The sequence below is a fragment of the Anser brachyrhynchus genome (assembly GCF_964034855.1).
Source record: "Anser brachyrhynchus genome assembly, chromosome: Z".
NCBI classification, from domain to species: domain Eukaryota; kingdom Metazoa; phylum Chordata; class Aves; order Anseriformes; family Anatidae; genus Anser; species Anser brachyrhynchus.
This window is the reverse complement of record NC_137697.1, coordinates 61,365,803-61,380,526: the sequence shown is the minus strand read 5'-3', so window position 1 is coordinate 61,380,526 and position 14,724 is coordinate 61,365,803.

Genomic DNA, 14,724 nt, shown 5'->3' with positions numbered 1-14,724 from the left:
GTCTCTTTACATGATTATTTCAGTTTTAACACAAATATTAAGCTAAACAGTTTCTAACAAACATAGTGAAATATTGAAGAGTGACTCATTATTTACTCATTATGACTCACTGACTCATTATTTACCTCTTTACTTTAATTAGTTTTAAAAAAAGAGTTAAAGGAGTATGGATTAAAAAGGTAAAAGACATTGTGTCAAGCCAAATTACACCACTGTCATGTCTAAAGCATGTAGGATAGTTAACTCAGCTTTCAACAAATTCATTAATAGATTACTCCTGCAAAGGCAATGCCGGTGTCTGATAGCATAAGTACTTAAAGCATATAGCTCATTGTCATAGCTGTCAGTAAAAATTATCTTCAAATACTAATAAATTACTGTAATGAGTCTAGCAATTGCAATACTAAGTTTTGGCAGGCTAATTTGCACAGTTGAGAAAAACGTCTAGTTTAATACTTGATCGTATAGCTTGAGGGCCTTCACTTCAATTCCCTCTTCAGTTCCTTTTTTCTACATCTCACTTTCATTTTAAAGTGATTTAAACTGAAATTAAAATAAATAAATAAATAAAAAGCTGTTGTTATTAACTTATTTTTGATTAACAAAACAAAAAAAAGTCCTCCTAAGAGGAGAATTCATCTCAGTCTGTCCTCCTAGAAAGAAGGCTTGTGAAACTTTATTCTTTCATCCTCTTGATAATTAAATAAACAATTCTCTCTGAAAGTAAGTTAGGTAAAGTTAGGTAAGTTAGTAAGATAGGTAAAAACTTACAAAAAAGGGGAGGTGGGATAAAGGGAAATTGAATGCAAAACTGCCCTCAAGCTCAAGATTGTTCTGTTGTCATCATCTGAAAGAGGCTTCAGGCCAAAAAAATAATTAATTCAAATCATTCAGAAGACATACTGCCATACAAACTAAGACAAAAGGGATTGAGGGCATGAAAAACGGGCATGAAAGACGACAGGAGACTCGAGGAGAGGAGACTCATGGAGAGGAGACTCAAGGAGAGGAGACTCGAGGAGAGGAGACTCGAGGAGAATCGAGGAGAGGAGAGGAGAGGAGAGGAGAGGAGAAGAGAGGAGAGGAGAGGAGAGGAGAGGAGAGGAGAGGAGAGGAGAGGAGAGGAGAGGAGAGGAGAGGAGAGGAGAGGAGAGGAGAGGAGAGGAGAGGAGAGGAGAGGAGAGGAGAGGAGAGGAGAGGAGAGGAGAGGAGAGGAGAGGAGAGGAGAGGAGAGGAGAGGAGAGGAGAGGAGAGGAGAGGAGAGGAGAGGAGAGGAGAGGAGAGGAGAGGAGAGGAGAGGAGAGGAGAGGAGAGGAGAGGAGAAGGCATGGTAGAAGAAAGGGAAAATTTCTAGATGAACTGTGCGTTAAAATTTTGTTTTTGTTTGTTTGTTTGTTTCTATATAAATCTCAGCAGGAAAATAACATCAGTGCACTCGTCGTTTAGAAAAAATTAAGATATCATTACAGCAGACATGGATTGACTAGTCAAAGTGTTGTGTGTTTGTTGTTGTTTTTGTTTGGTTTTCCAAAGAAAAGCATGCAAGTTTTACATGTAATTACTTGCTAAGTACATCCTAATAAATATTTTTTATCTCAGGTTAAAGGCACCAATGTGCCTTAGCAGCTTATATTTCAATGACTTTCAAAAGTATGCAGAATAGCCTTTAATTGTCTGGATCTAAAAAGTACTGGACAAAAATTAATGTGCAATGGTTAATACTCTTGTATGATAAACACAGATAAAAACTGTATGTTTGATAACTCTCATTTGTTTTCTTCTATTTACTGATTTTCAGAAGTGTAAAGGATACATAAGCTTTCAAATCTTTATTTTTTGTTTATTTATTTATTGCTGAGTATTGTGAAATAGTCAGCAATAATCATTTACATGCATCTGAAGACCTCAGATTCAAAATCCTGAATCTCTTCCTTCCACCTTTTTCCAAGTCCTCACACTGTACAGCTTTCTCATTCAGGATCAGTTGTTCAGATTGATTTTCAAATTTATGTTAATGTCATTGTCATGGATTGAAGTTGACCTTAATAAACCAATAGCCTGAAGTTTTTTCCGTCTCAGAGATAGGCATGGCCCAGGTGTAGGAGGAAAGTTTCTGGGAAAGAGACATGCTTGCAGTGTGACTACATGTTCTGGTGAGGTAGTCTGTGTTCTCACAAACAGTCTAGTCTCATCTATCTTTTTCAATTTATACCTGCAACTTTCAGCCAAAGTGACTGGCCAGTGAGCCTACCTTCTGATGACTCATGGATTAGGTTTCAAGCATTTTCACAGCTCATGGAAAGGAACAACCCCTGTGACCTCTGTTGACAAAGTGACTAACTTGGCTGACATCTGCCACATCCATCTCACTTAACTGAAATTTTCCTCAAATGCAAACAAAAACAATTGTTTCTTAACAATTTGTCAAGAAAACTGATAATAGCATTTCACAACAATATATGTTCCAGGATGTATAACACAATTCAAACATTAAATGTTGTATTCAAAGTCATAATAACATTCACAAATATTTCTCTATTAAAATAACATTATTGAATGTTAATGGAACTTTTTGTTTGCAATCTAATAACAATACATGGTAAAGTAGGAGTGAAAATAGTGTCGCTTTGATGGGTGCTAGATGACTGTAACAGGATTCCCTTCTAAAAACAAAACAAAACACAACATCAAATTTTGTTGGAACACTGCTGGAAAAGGTAAGCATCTGTGGAGTAAGAGGACTGGCATGCAAAGAAAAGATCCTTCATTGCATCAGACTCACATAACAGAATATCAGGGGAGAAATTAATGAAAAACACCAAACATATTTCTCTATGCAAACTGTTGTCTATATTTATCTTGCTTTGTGATGCCCAAGTCTGCTGCTGAAGCATGGTGTCTTACTCTTGCCAAGCGATGATTATTTTCAACTATAAAATAATCTTAACATAACATTAAGGACACGTGTAAAGAATCCAGCTATATGGTTTACTTACAAGAGGCAATCGTTTGACTGTCTGTGTGTCTGACTTTGTATGAAATAAGAGAACTGTACTTTGTATCTTTTGACTATATTACTGCTTCTTTTTTTTTTTTTTTTTTCCAAAGTATTCTCCTTTGGTATGCAACTGTTATGAACATTTGCCCGGTTTTCTAGGACTGTTGAGTTTATATATATTATATATATATATATATAATTATTTATATATATGATTATTTATATAAATTCCACTAGTTTTTATATTATGAATACAAGGGTTAGGGATACAGTTCAGAATTTGACAAGCAGATGAGTTCAGATAGGAGATGCGAGTGATGAGAATTAAGGTGAGTCTACAGCAGCTGTGTCTTCATCCTACACACACTCTCTTCCAAGGGGCTATAGTAATCTTCACTGACCAGAGTAAGTGTAGCTATAACAGTCTGTCATTCTTGCTTCCTCGTCTATACTACAGTTGTAAAGATGAATAAAAATGAGGAAAAAAAAATTGTGAACATGTACTGTTTGAAAATGTCCAGTTGTCTTATTTTAAATTTACAGTTTGGAACAGTCAGTAGAGTCTAAAAATTTGACAGCTGTTCTCAAAGTGGAATTAAATAAGTTTAAAATATTATAGCAAATCAGAAATTACATCCTCTGAATGTCACCCTTTGCGACATTAGCTTAAATTTGTGCAGAGATGTCATGTTAAGAAAATCAGAATAGGCTCTTTGTCTGATTTCTTCTAGTCTTTATGAGATGTTTAGATTATGATGCCTATTTTTCCAGAAGATCTTTCCAGAAGATCAAACTGTAAGTGTTAAATAAAATTACTTGAATATGTTTCCTAAGGTGCCTGTGGTGGAAAAGTATTTACTGGAAGTCTGTTGAGCCCAGTGTGTTATATGACCCTTATTTTAAAAGATGACTATTGAAGATCATCCTGGCCCAGCAGAAGCTGGTGGAAAAAATGCCATTTACTTCAAATATGTCAGATTTTTACCTTTTCAATATGACTGACAAAATCAAAATTATTTCCTTTTAAATAAATTTTGGCAGTCTTGTTGATGATGGACTTTTTTTTAATATGAACACATTTCTACGTAGAATGTATTTGTATGTAAAGATCACACATTATTCTGTGTATAGAAAAATATTTGAATTTGTTGGAAGACATGAGAGAATGAAACTAATTATTCATATATGAGACTTTACTGTAATAATCCTTGAGCCTATACTTTTTAACAAGAAGCAATATTTATGAATAAACTGTGATGAGCTTTAGAAATTCTGCTGCATTTGAAATACATTAGGCTTATTCTCCACTTTCTTGCTTGCATGACAAATGGTCTTCAATTACTGACTTATAAAATAAATCATACTAATGTGTTCTATTTGCACTATGTTTCAATAGTAGCACATTTTTTGTCATCTCTATGCTTTCCCAAAGCATTATCTTTTATTAAGGCTTCCAACAAATATTTCTCAGCAAAACTCTGATCCTTTTCCCACAGAACTATAAAATTGTTTCTTGAAGGGACTTCGGGAGGTCACCTTTCCCACCTCTGGCTTGAAACAAGGTTATCGATAATGTTTGACTAGGTCATTTGTGGCTTTGTCTTAGATGAATCTAGAAATATGACCAAGGATAGACAGTCCAAAAACTTTTTGGGAAACCTGCTCTAGTACTGTACTGCCTTGCATTCATAGAATACATTTTACCCTTTTAGGTCATTGCAAATCTCAAATGCTGTGTCAGAAAACAAGCATAACACTTATTTACTCATTTTTTTCCTTGCAGTGCTAACTCAGACTGTAGACTTTAATTCATACAGCCTATCTCAAATGAAATGGCAAAAAACAGTATCATAATTTTTATTCTGCAGTGTCTGATTTCTTAAAATAGAGGTTTCTGATGGAATCATAGAACACATCAATTCTGACTAAAAAGAAAAGTCTTTGAGGGTGTTATTGAACTAAACCTTTACAATAGAGAATCCTAAAATTGTTTGCCAAAATCATGAAAAATAAGAGTCTCCAAGATAGTTTTTGAATACAAATTTTGAGTTTGCTGACTAACTATTATGCATAGCTAACAGGATTAACGTTTTAATAATTTTTCAGTTTACCATGGTAAATAGATACCAGTAAATGGATTTTCACAAGAAGATGAGATCTTTCTTTAAGCAAAACACTTCATGAATGTCATCAGATTCAGCAAAGTTGTGTTGAAGAGAAAAGCTACAGAAAGTTCCCTATTACTCTTTTTCTCTATGTTCTTATATATGTATGTTTTATGTATTTTAATAATTAACAAGAATTTGAAATAAATCTCTGAAAAAATGTTTCAATTTTTTTTGTGTGTTTGCTTCAGAATTTGGGAATTAACAAATTTATATCTTTAACATCTTGAAATCCTTATCTAAACTGAATTATTATTTTATATTCAGCTCAAAGATTCATGCTGCTTAGCCAAATTGAATTTTGTATTATTAGAGGCTTTTAAAACATTGTTGTAGGCTATTAACATTGCAAAAAACAGTTGAATACAAATAATAAGCTCCTAACACATTATTGTAATATATTTATGGACAAATGTATCTTTCCTTAAAGATCTGTAAGCTTAAAAAACTGCCAGTGTTTACTCAGTAAGGAAAAGAAGATTAAACAGTTGGTCATACAAGTTTGTGAAGTCACCTCTAACTGAGTACACACTTGTGTGTGGAGTATGTAAATTGGTAATAAAAATCATATGTAATACCTACTATATGTCATTTTTTTGAATTACATGGTTATTAATCTTTAGACACTAGATCTCAGGCATAAACACCTTACTATTGCTGAAAGTAAAGTACCAAAAAAATACTTACACAGTCATAAATTAGTGCTAAATCTGAGGGTATACCTGTTTAAACTCTTTTCTCTGTTAATGTTTTAGAGTCATTATTTTACTTAACACACTGTAAAGAAATGTTTCGTTGTTGTTGTTGTAGTTGTTGTTTTGTTTGTTTGTTTGTTTGTTTTTATCCTAGGAAAATTAATTTTTTTCCTTTTACCAGAACAGCATATGGTACTATGTAAGTAGGATGTATGACAGGAGCTGACACAAGGTTGGCAGTTATAGTTTTTCCTGGAGTATTAAAGAAAGTTACAAAAAACTTAAAATATAGGGGTGGTAATACCAGTAAAAGGATTAAAAGAAATCCTGTGTGATTCCTTATAATGTTTACAAGTAGCTAAATCTAAAGTGTTCTTTATAAGTCTGGTTCTTTATTGTTTGTTTGCTTGTTTGTTTGTTTGCTTGTTTGTTTTTATACCTTTGGAGAATTGGGTGCGGGGGGGGGGGGGAAGGGTAGGGACAAGGGTTGGGGGCGTGAAGTAATTACCATATCGGATAGCTGCTGAAATCTCCTTCTGCACCACAGTCACTGTGGAGAGAAGGAGAGAAAAATTATGAGGTTTTGGTGCCAATACAGTTAAGATATTAAGCGCAAGGTTCTGCAGCTGGGTCGAGGCAATCCCAGACATGAGTACAGACTGGGAGAAGAACTCATTGAGAGCAACCCTGCAGGGAAGGACTTGGTTCTGGTGGACGAAAAGCTCAACAAGAGCCAGCAGGGTGTGCTTGCAGCCCAGAAGGGGCATCCTGGGCTGCATCAACAGAGGGGTGGCCAGCAGGTTGAGGGAGGGAGGGAGGGAGGGAGGTCCTCTCCAACCTCATGAGGCTCCTCTTGGAGCACTGCATACAGGTCTGAGGCCTCCAGCACAAGAAATATTGGGATCCGTTAGAGCAGGTCCAGAGGAGGGCCACAAAGTTAATCAGAGGGCTGGAGGATCTCACCTAAGGAGACAGGCTGAGGGAGCTGGGGATGTTCAGCCTGGAGAAGAGACTCTGTGGTGACCTTATTGCAGCTTTTCAATACTTAAAGGGGGCTTATAATAAAAATGGAGAGCAACATTTTGCTCAACAAGATAAAGACAAGACAAGGGGTTATGGTTTTAAACTCAAAGAGGGGAGATTTAGATTAGAGTTTAGGAGGAAATTCTTCACTCAGAGGGTAGTGACACACTGAAAAAGGTTTCCCAGAGAGGCTGTGGATGTCCCATCTTTGTAGGTGTTGAAGACCAGGTGAGATGAGGCCTTGAGCAACCTGATCTAGTGGGAGGCATCCTTGCCTATGGCAGGGAGTTTGGAACTAGATGATCTTTAAAGTCCCTTTGACCCCAAGCCATTCTATGATTCTATGTCACAGTGGAGGCTGAGCCTCTACCTGGCTTCAGAGACAGGCTCTCAGTGTCCTTTCTGCAGGCTGAGACAATGTCCTTAAAAAATAAGAACGGGAGTATCCTTCATATAGAGAGAAATTACAGCCTGGTGTCTCTGTTAAACTGTACATAAACACCATAGAAAAGAGCCACAACAGGTTTGGGACAGTATTAGGGACTTGTTTTCAAAGCACAGTGTAGGCAAACAAGTTGCTGAGACAGCAATTAAAATGGATTTGTGCACTGAAGGAACTTGCACAGCCAAAGAGCCTGTGGCATAAGCCAACAGGTAACGAGAGATGTTTGATAAAACTGCTTACCTTTCCCTAAAAAGTCACTCAAGTATATACCTACAGAACATTCTAGAGTTTAGAAAACATAAGTTTTGTCAGAACATTTTTAGCCTGCATAATTTGAAAAGATTATGTAATATTGCTTTCTGTTACACGTCAATGATATGTAGTGAGTACCAGCTTAGAAGACTTTCCTTTACCTTTGATTTGTGTGACAGTCTGTCAAAATATACTTCCTCACTGGTGGCAGGTTTCATTTTACTTATTTCTTGAACACCACCTTTTTATTGGAGAAATGTTTTTTTTCTTTGTGTCTGATCTTTTGCAAACTGTCACATCAAGCAGATCTCTCTGCCTTGTAAGACTAGAAGACTGAATTTACATCTGTATATGAAAAGCCTTTAAAGCTTGAGTTATGTTTTGTAGAAACATGCAGTAATGCTTTCTTCCACCAAGATACAATAGATGGAAATGCCAGTTCAGACTCTACAAGCCATCTAATTAATCTGACAATACCTGGAAAGCTGCATTAATGTAGGATTTCTTCAGAAAGTTAACTTTATGAGATTATAGTCTCACAGAATGTATTGAGATTTGAATTTTAGATTATAATTTAAAATACATTAATATATGTCTATATAAATGTCTCTAAAGCTACAGTTGTTTTTCTTCTTCTTCACTGAAGTAATGAAACAATAAATGAGGAGGAAGTAATTGACCTGCAAGAAATGACGTCTAATTCTAGAAAGAATTCAGTCCTCAAAGTTGTTATTGATCTTTCTTGGAATATATTTCTTGAAAGTTGAAACCTTTTCTTCAAAATATTAATAAATGGGTTTAGAGAATCCATCTTTTGGATAAGCAATACAAGAAATGCCATTTATTTATTTCATCTGGGGTACAAATATAAAACACAGAGTTAACAAATGTGTTCAGATTGAACAGCTCTTGATCTGCATATGCCTTGGGGAGTAAAATCTAACTGCAGCTTCATGCTGAGGTCAGGCAAAGTGAGCAGGGGAAGTTCCTGTTGGATGATGTCCCTGGGTGCCTGTGCTAACAGAAGTTTTGAAACCCACTGGGCAACCCCAGTTGTAACCTGTCTGCTTCTATATGGGGGAAAAAAACAAAACAAAACAAACAAAAAAAAAAACAGAGAAAATAGGATGAAGTAGGATGGAAAGTCTCATAGGTCGAAACAAAGACAGGGAGATCACTCACCAGCTATCGTCATGGACAAAACAGACTGCCCCAACATGGGTCCAGTTCCCACCAGACAACCTGCTACAACATGGGCTCTCCACAAGCTGCAGCCTCCTTCAGAGCATATCCCCCTGCTGTGGCTTGGGGTCCTCCAGGGTCTTCAGTGTGACTATTTGGTCCATGGCAGTACACCATGGGATGCAGTGGGACAGCCTGCTTTACCATGTTATTCTCCAAGGGCAGCAACAGAATCACTGCTCCAAAACCTGGAGTACATTCTCCCCTTCCTTATTCACTGACCGCAGTGTCTGCAGGACTTTTTCTCAGTCCTGTCTCTCACAGCTGCTGCAATGAACTTTTAATCAATTATTAAAAATGTTATCACAGTTGTGTCACCAGTATGTTTCATTGGGCTCCTGCACTCTTCTCACAAAAGCTGCTCCCACAGCTGCCAACACCTTGCCGTGTAAATCCAATACCTTCATAAAGACAATCTGTCCTTCCTTTTCTCTGCTCTCTTGAAGATAAATAGATGGATGCATTTTATGAACACATGGCAGGTTATAGTCAGTAGGCTGGTCAGCACAATAAGTGAGTATGTGCTGCCCCTAAGGATGACAATCGTCAATTGACTGATTTTACTTACAGAAACACAAAGAGGTCATAAGGATGAAAACAAAGCATACAGTTGGACCTATTTAAAAATAATATCCATAAAGACAGCTAGGAAGAAAATGTAAAGTTAGATACTGGTGGAATAAACAGGTAAGCATCACTGCTGGAATGGTAGCTGAGACAGAAATATGAATGTCATGCAGAATTTAAATTGGTAAGAGAAGGCTACTGTCGGGTTTTGAAGGTAAAGATAAATGTGATGACGGCCAGAGTATTTTAAAGAAGAGACTGTCCTGGGAATAAGTAACTCATTCAGGCCTTGGGATATGAGATTTTTTTCTTATGTTTCTCTATCTCTAAATAAAACTAATAGACTTGAGTTAATAATGTGGGTATAAGGATTCAGAAAGTATCTAGGTCTATATAAGTATTATAGCACAAACACATTTGTACCCAGTGCATTGGCCATGATACGGAAATAGACAAAGAAAACACAACTCCTTAGCTGTTGTTCCATGAAGTCACTTGTTCCTTGCCTTTGGTGAAAGTTGCCTGCTTTGGACCAAGATGTTTGGTGAAGGGACACTGATGTAAAGGTTCATGTGACTAGCGAGAGACCATAGCTCTGCTCTGGCAATGCACACCTATACAAGTGTGAAAGTGAGCTGTTTGAGACACTTTCCCCTCCTGTCTCATGTTAGATAATGGACTACTCTTGTTTCAAGGCTGTATTCCCTGCACCCAACCCACGCACCCCTTTTCGAGCTGTACGTCCTTTGCAATCTGTTTTGCTTTCAGGTTTTTGAATATTGGAGTGTCTTTGAACTATAATAGGAAATGATAAATAATACATTACTAATAAGTGAAAGGGGAAACACACGATATTATCAGAATAATGAGCAAAAAGTAATGTTTTTAGAGCTAATATTTGAATGGAGAAAAATTTCAGAAGGTTTTGTGATTCTGTTATAGTTTTGAATACTTCAGACAGTGTCTGCTGATTTCCGGAATCTTTATGTAAATTAATTTGTAAATGAACCTTAAGCCACTATATAACTTGACAGTAAAGGAAATCCACGGCAAACACATGATTCATATTAGTCATATTTTAATTAGCATGTCCTGCAAGTGAAATTCACTGAGAGTATGGGGAAAAATTCAATAAATATTTTAGCATTTTTTCCCTCTCATGAATAAGTATTTAATAAACGATTGCAATTCACTGGATTTAAATAGTAAGACTTGGGTGATTATTAATAAAACTGCATGTTGTATAAGTTTGTTAGTATTTAAATGTAAAACAGTATATCATCTGATCCAGTAAATTAAAACCATAAATTTTAAATATTCTGCCTTGTATTTAATGAGTAGCCATGGTTCTTGTGTAACCACTTGTTTCATATTTTTACCATTCATATTAAACATTTACATAACTCTACTTGTAATTCATACTCACTGTCAGGAAAAACAGCTTAAAAATAAGATTTTTTTTCTTAATCGAGTTGAAAAAAATGTAATTGGTTTCTAATTATTTTTAAATTCCTAGGGCGTTAGTTTTCTGATATTTATTATAGATTAATCACTAAGGAAGCTTACTGTTTGGAGGCATGATGTTAAAACTTCACTGAGAAATACAGAAAGTATTAGTCTGATTTCAAAACACGGGAATAAGAAAAGTCAAACCGAGGAAAAAAAGCTTCTAAAATGAGTCCTGCCAAGGAACATTTCCAGAGAATGGAACTATTTGTGTAAAATTTAAGTATACATTTTTGGCCAGGTGACTTTGAATGTGTCAATAATAAATATAAATAATATAAATAATAAATAAATAAGTATTACTGTCAGATCCATTTAAAAAGCTCAAATATTTTTAAGTGGTTTACTAAGATATTTCTAGCTCATATTCTTAGAATGGGATGCATATAATTAAAACCTCTCAATTTTGGTGACGTTCTCCTACTCAGATAATATTCCCATAAAAATTATTTTCCTTTCTACTTATGTTAAGTCATTAATGAGAATAAATTTATAAATATTTATTTATTATATTTCTTCTTTGAAGAAGTAAGAAAGTAAGAAAAAGTAAGAAGAATAATTAGTATTAAGTAATGCACATGCATAGACCTGTAATGTCTTTTCCAGATTTTAGATTTTAGGTACTAATTAAATGTTTTTCCTGTTGATGGTACATTTTAGTGATGAGGACTTGAACATATTCTTTTCTCTCTGATGAGGAAACAATATTTACACAATAATGTTGCTAATAAATCCCACTTTGTTATTTTTTTCTCATCTGTGTACATTTTAATATGCACATGTGCACTCACATAATTATGAAATGAGTGAAAAAAGAGGAGGATCAGAGTTCTACAGCTGAAAATTTAATCTCTTCCTATGATCTCTTTGTAAATCTGCAGACTGGAAGGTTACTGACAGAACAGCAAACACTGTTGTGAATGAAATGTGATATTTTGGGAATGTTTTATTTTCATTTTTATAGAACACCAAAAAAACCAAACCAAACAAACAAACAACATGAACATGAAAGGAAGGCTCTGTGGATACGGAAGTAAAATAAGTGGCATTTTTCTTCTTTTCCTTTTCCTTTCCCTTTTCCTTTTCCTTTTCCTTTTTTTTTTCTTTTTCTTTTTCTTTTTCTTTTTCTTTTTCTTTTTCTTTTTCTTTTTCTTTTTCTTTTTCTTTTTCTTTTTCTTTTTCTTTTTCCTTTTCCTTTTTAATTTTTCCTTTTTCTTTTTCTTTTTCTTTTTCTTTTTCTTTTTCTTTTTCTTTTTCTTTTTCTTTTTCTTTTTCTTTTTCTTTTTCTTTTTCTTTTTCTTTTTCTTTTTCTTTTTCTTTTTCTTTTTCCTTTTCCTTTTCCTTTTCCTTTTCCTTTTCCTTTTCCTTTTCCTTTTCCTTTTCCTTTTCTTTTTCTTTTTCTTCTTTTTCTTTTTCTTTTTCTTTTTCTTTTTCTTTTTCTTTTTCTTTTTCTTTTTCCTTTTCCTTTTCCTTTTCCTTTTCCTTTTCCTTTTCCTTTTCCTTTTCCTTTTCCTTTTCCTTTTCCTTTTCCTTTTCCTTTTCCTTTTCCTTTTCCTTTTCTTGTTTTGTTCCATTAGAATTACATTTAACTGAACTCTTAACAAAAGTAAAAGATGAAGATTAAAAGCTGTAAGAATACTTTAAATGTCTTTAGAATTACACAAATGTTTTTAATTTTTTATATTTTTATATAGTACTGCTAAAAGTATGGCAATCGTTATTTCAAACATGTTAAACACTTGAGAAATTTGGGTCTGAAACACTTGTCTACATCTTGAGAATTACATGAATATTATTACTGTTATTTTATTCTGATACTGTAATGCTAAAATTTTGGCAATTATTGTTATTTTAAACATGTTAAATACATGAGAAACTTGGGTCTGAAACACTTGTCTACATATTGTTGTATAATATTAATTCAAAATTTATTTCAGATATTTTCAATTTAAAATGTTTAGGGATAGCAAAGTAAAAGCTTTTCATTTATGTTTTTCTCTCCCTGTTTAAATGTGTAAATACAATGCTTATTTTTTTTCTCCTTTACACCTAAGTGTAGTATTTCCAAAGTTGGTTGAGCTATAGGTGCCAAAACTTTTGAAATTAGTTTTGAATATTTTAAGAAGAGAGAGATTGCATCCTATCTACAAAACCATTTTCCAATTTTGCTTTTGCATGTTTGGGAGTTTTTATGGTTTTGGCTGGGATAAAGTTAATTTTCATCATAGAGATTTGTATGGGTTTGGATTTTTGATGAAGACAGTGTTGTTAACCCACCGATCTGTCAGTTGTTGCAAAGCAGTGCTTGCATGAAGTGAGGGACTTTTCAGCTTCTCATGTTACCCCATGAGCAAGGAGGCTGGGGATGCACCAGGAGTTGGGAGGGGACACAGCCAAGGCAGCTGTCCCAAATGGATCAAAGGGATGTGGCATCATGATTTTCAATAGAAGCTGGGGTAAAGAAAGAGGAAAGGGGAATGTTTGGAGTGATGGTGTTTGTCTTCCCAAGGAACTGTTACATGTGATTACCTTTGCTTTCCTGGGAGTAGCTGACACCTGCCTGACGATGGAAAGCAGTAAATGAATTCTCTGCTTTGCTTTGCTTATTCATGCAGCTTGTACTTTACCTAGTGAACTGTCTTTATCTTAATCCATGAGTTCTCACACTTTTACCTTTCTGATCCTCTCCCCCATTTGGCTGTGTGGAGAATGTATGAACATCTGGGTGCTGAGCTGCCTATGTGGGTTAAACCATGACAGGGGAAAAAAAAATATCAAAAAGGCAACAGAGAGCACAATAGTGAAAAAAAAAATAGTGGTGAGAAATATTATCTACTAAAAAACATTTTGTATTTTTTCTTATTCTTCTACATAATATATCCTGGAACATTCACGAAACCTGTATTTTCACCTGTATAAATGTAAATAAATCATTTATATTTCAGGGGTGATACTTCCTCATTTAAGATAGACTTAAAGATGTTCACATAGTATATTACTTTCTAATTCATGACCCAAGACTCTGTCCCAATATCCTGGCACATGATATCAAGTTCCTATGACTAGTTTTCCTTCTGTTGTTATGGTATTTCTTTAAATATTATTTATGAGAAATAATTCTATGAATGTATCAGTAGGCCTTCAATTTTTGAATACATTTAAAGGTAGCCTGGTCAATTCCTTTCTTTTTTTTTTTAACATATTTGCTCCCATATATTGCAAAAGATCTATGTACTGTCATGTTCTTCAATCACATTGTCATTAATTTTGTCTTTGAATTTTAGTCAATGTGCATTATGAATTTACAGGATATAACTAACAGCTCAGAACCACAGAATCACAGAATCAAAGAAGGGTGGGGTTGGAAGAGACCTCTGAAGATCATCTAATCCAACCAGCCTGCCGAGCACTGGACAGCCTGTTCCAGTGCTCCGTCATGCTCACAGTAAAGAAGTGCGCCCCCCCATATTCAACTGGAAATTTGTGTTCTTCAGTTTGTGCCCATTGCCTCTCGTTCTGTCTCTGGACACAACTGAAGAGAGACCGGCTCCATCATCTCAACACCCTCCCCTCAGATATTTATATATATTAACGTGGTGTCCCCTAAGTCTTCTCTTTTCCAGGCTAAACAGGCCAAGTTCTCTCAGCCTGTCCTAGTACAACATGTACTCCGGTCCTCCAATCATCTTAGTAGCCCTCCTCTGGAGTTGCTCCAGTACTTTTATGTCCCTCTTGTACTGGGGAACCCAGAACTGGACACAATACTCTAGGTGTGGCCTCACCAGGGCTGAGTAGAGGGGGAGGATCATCCCTCTTGACCTGCTAGCAACA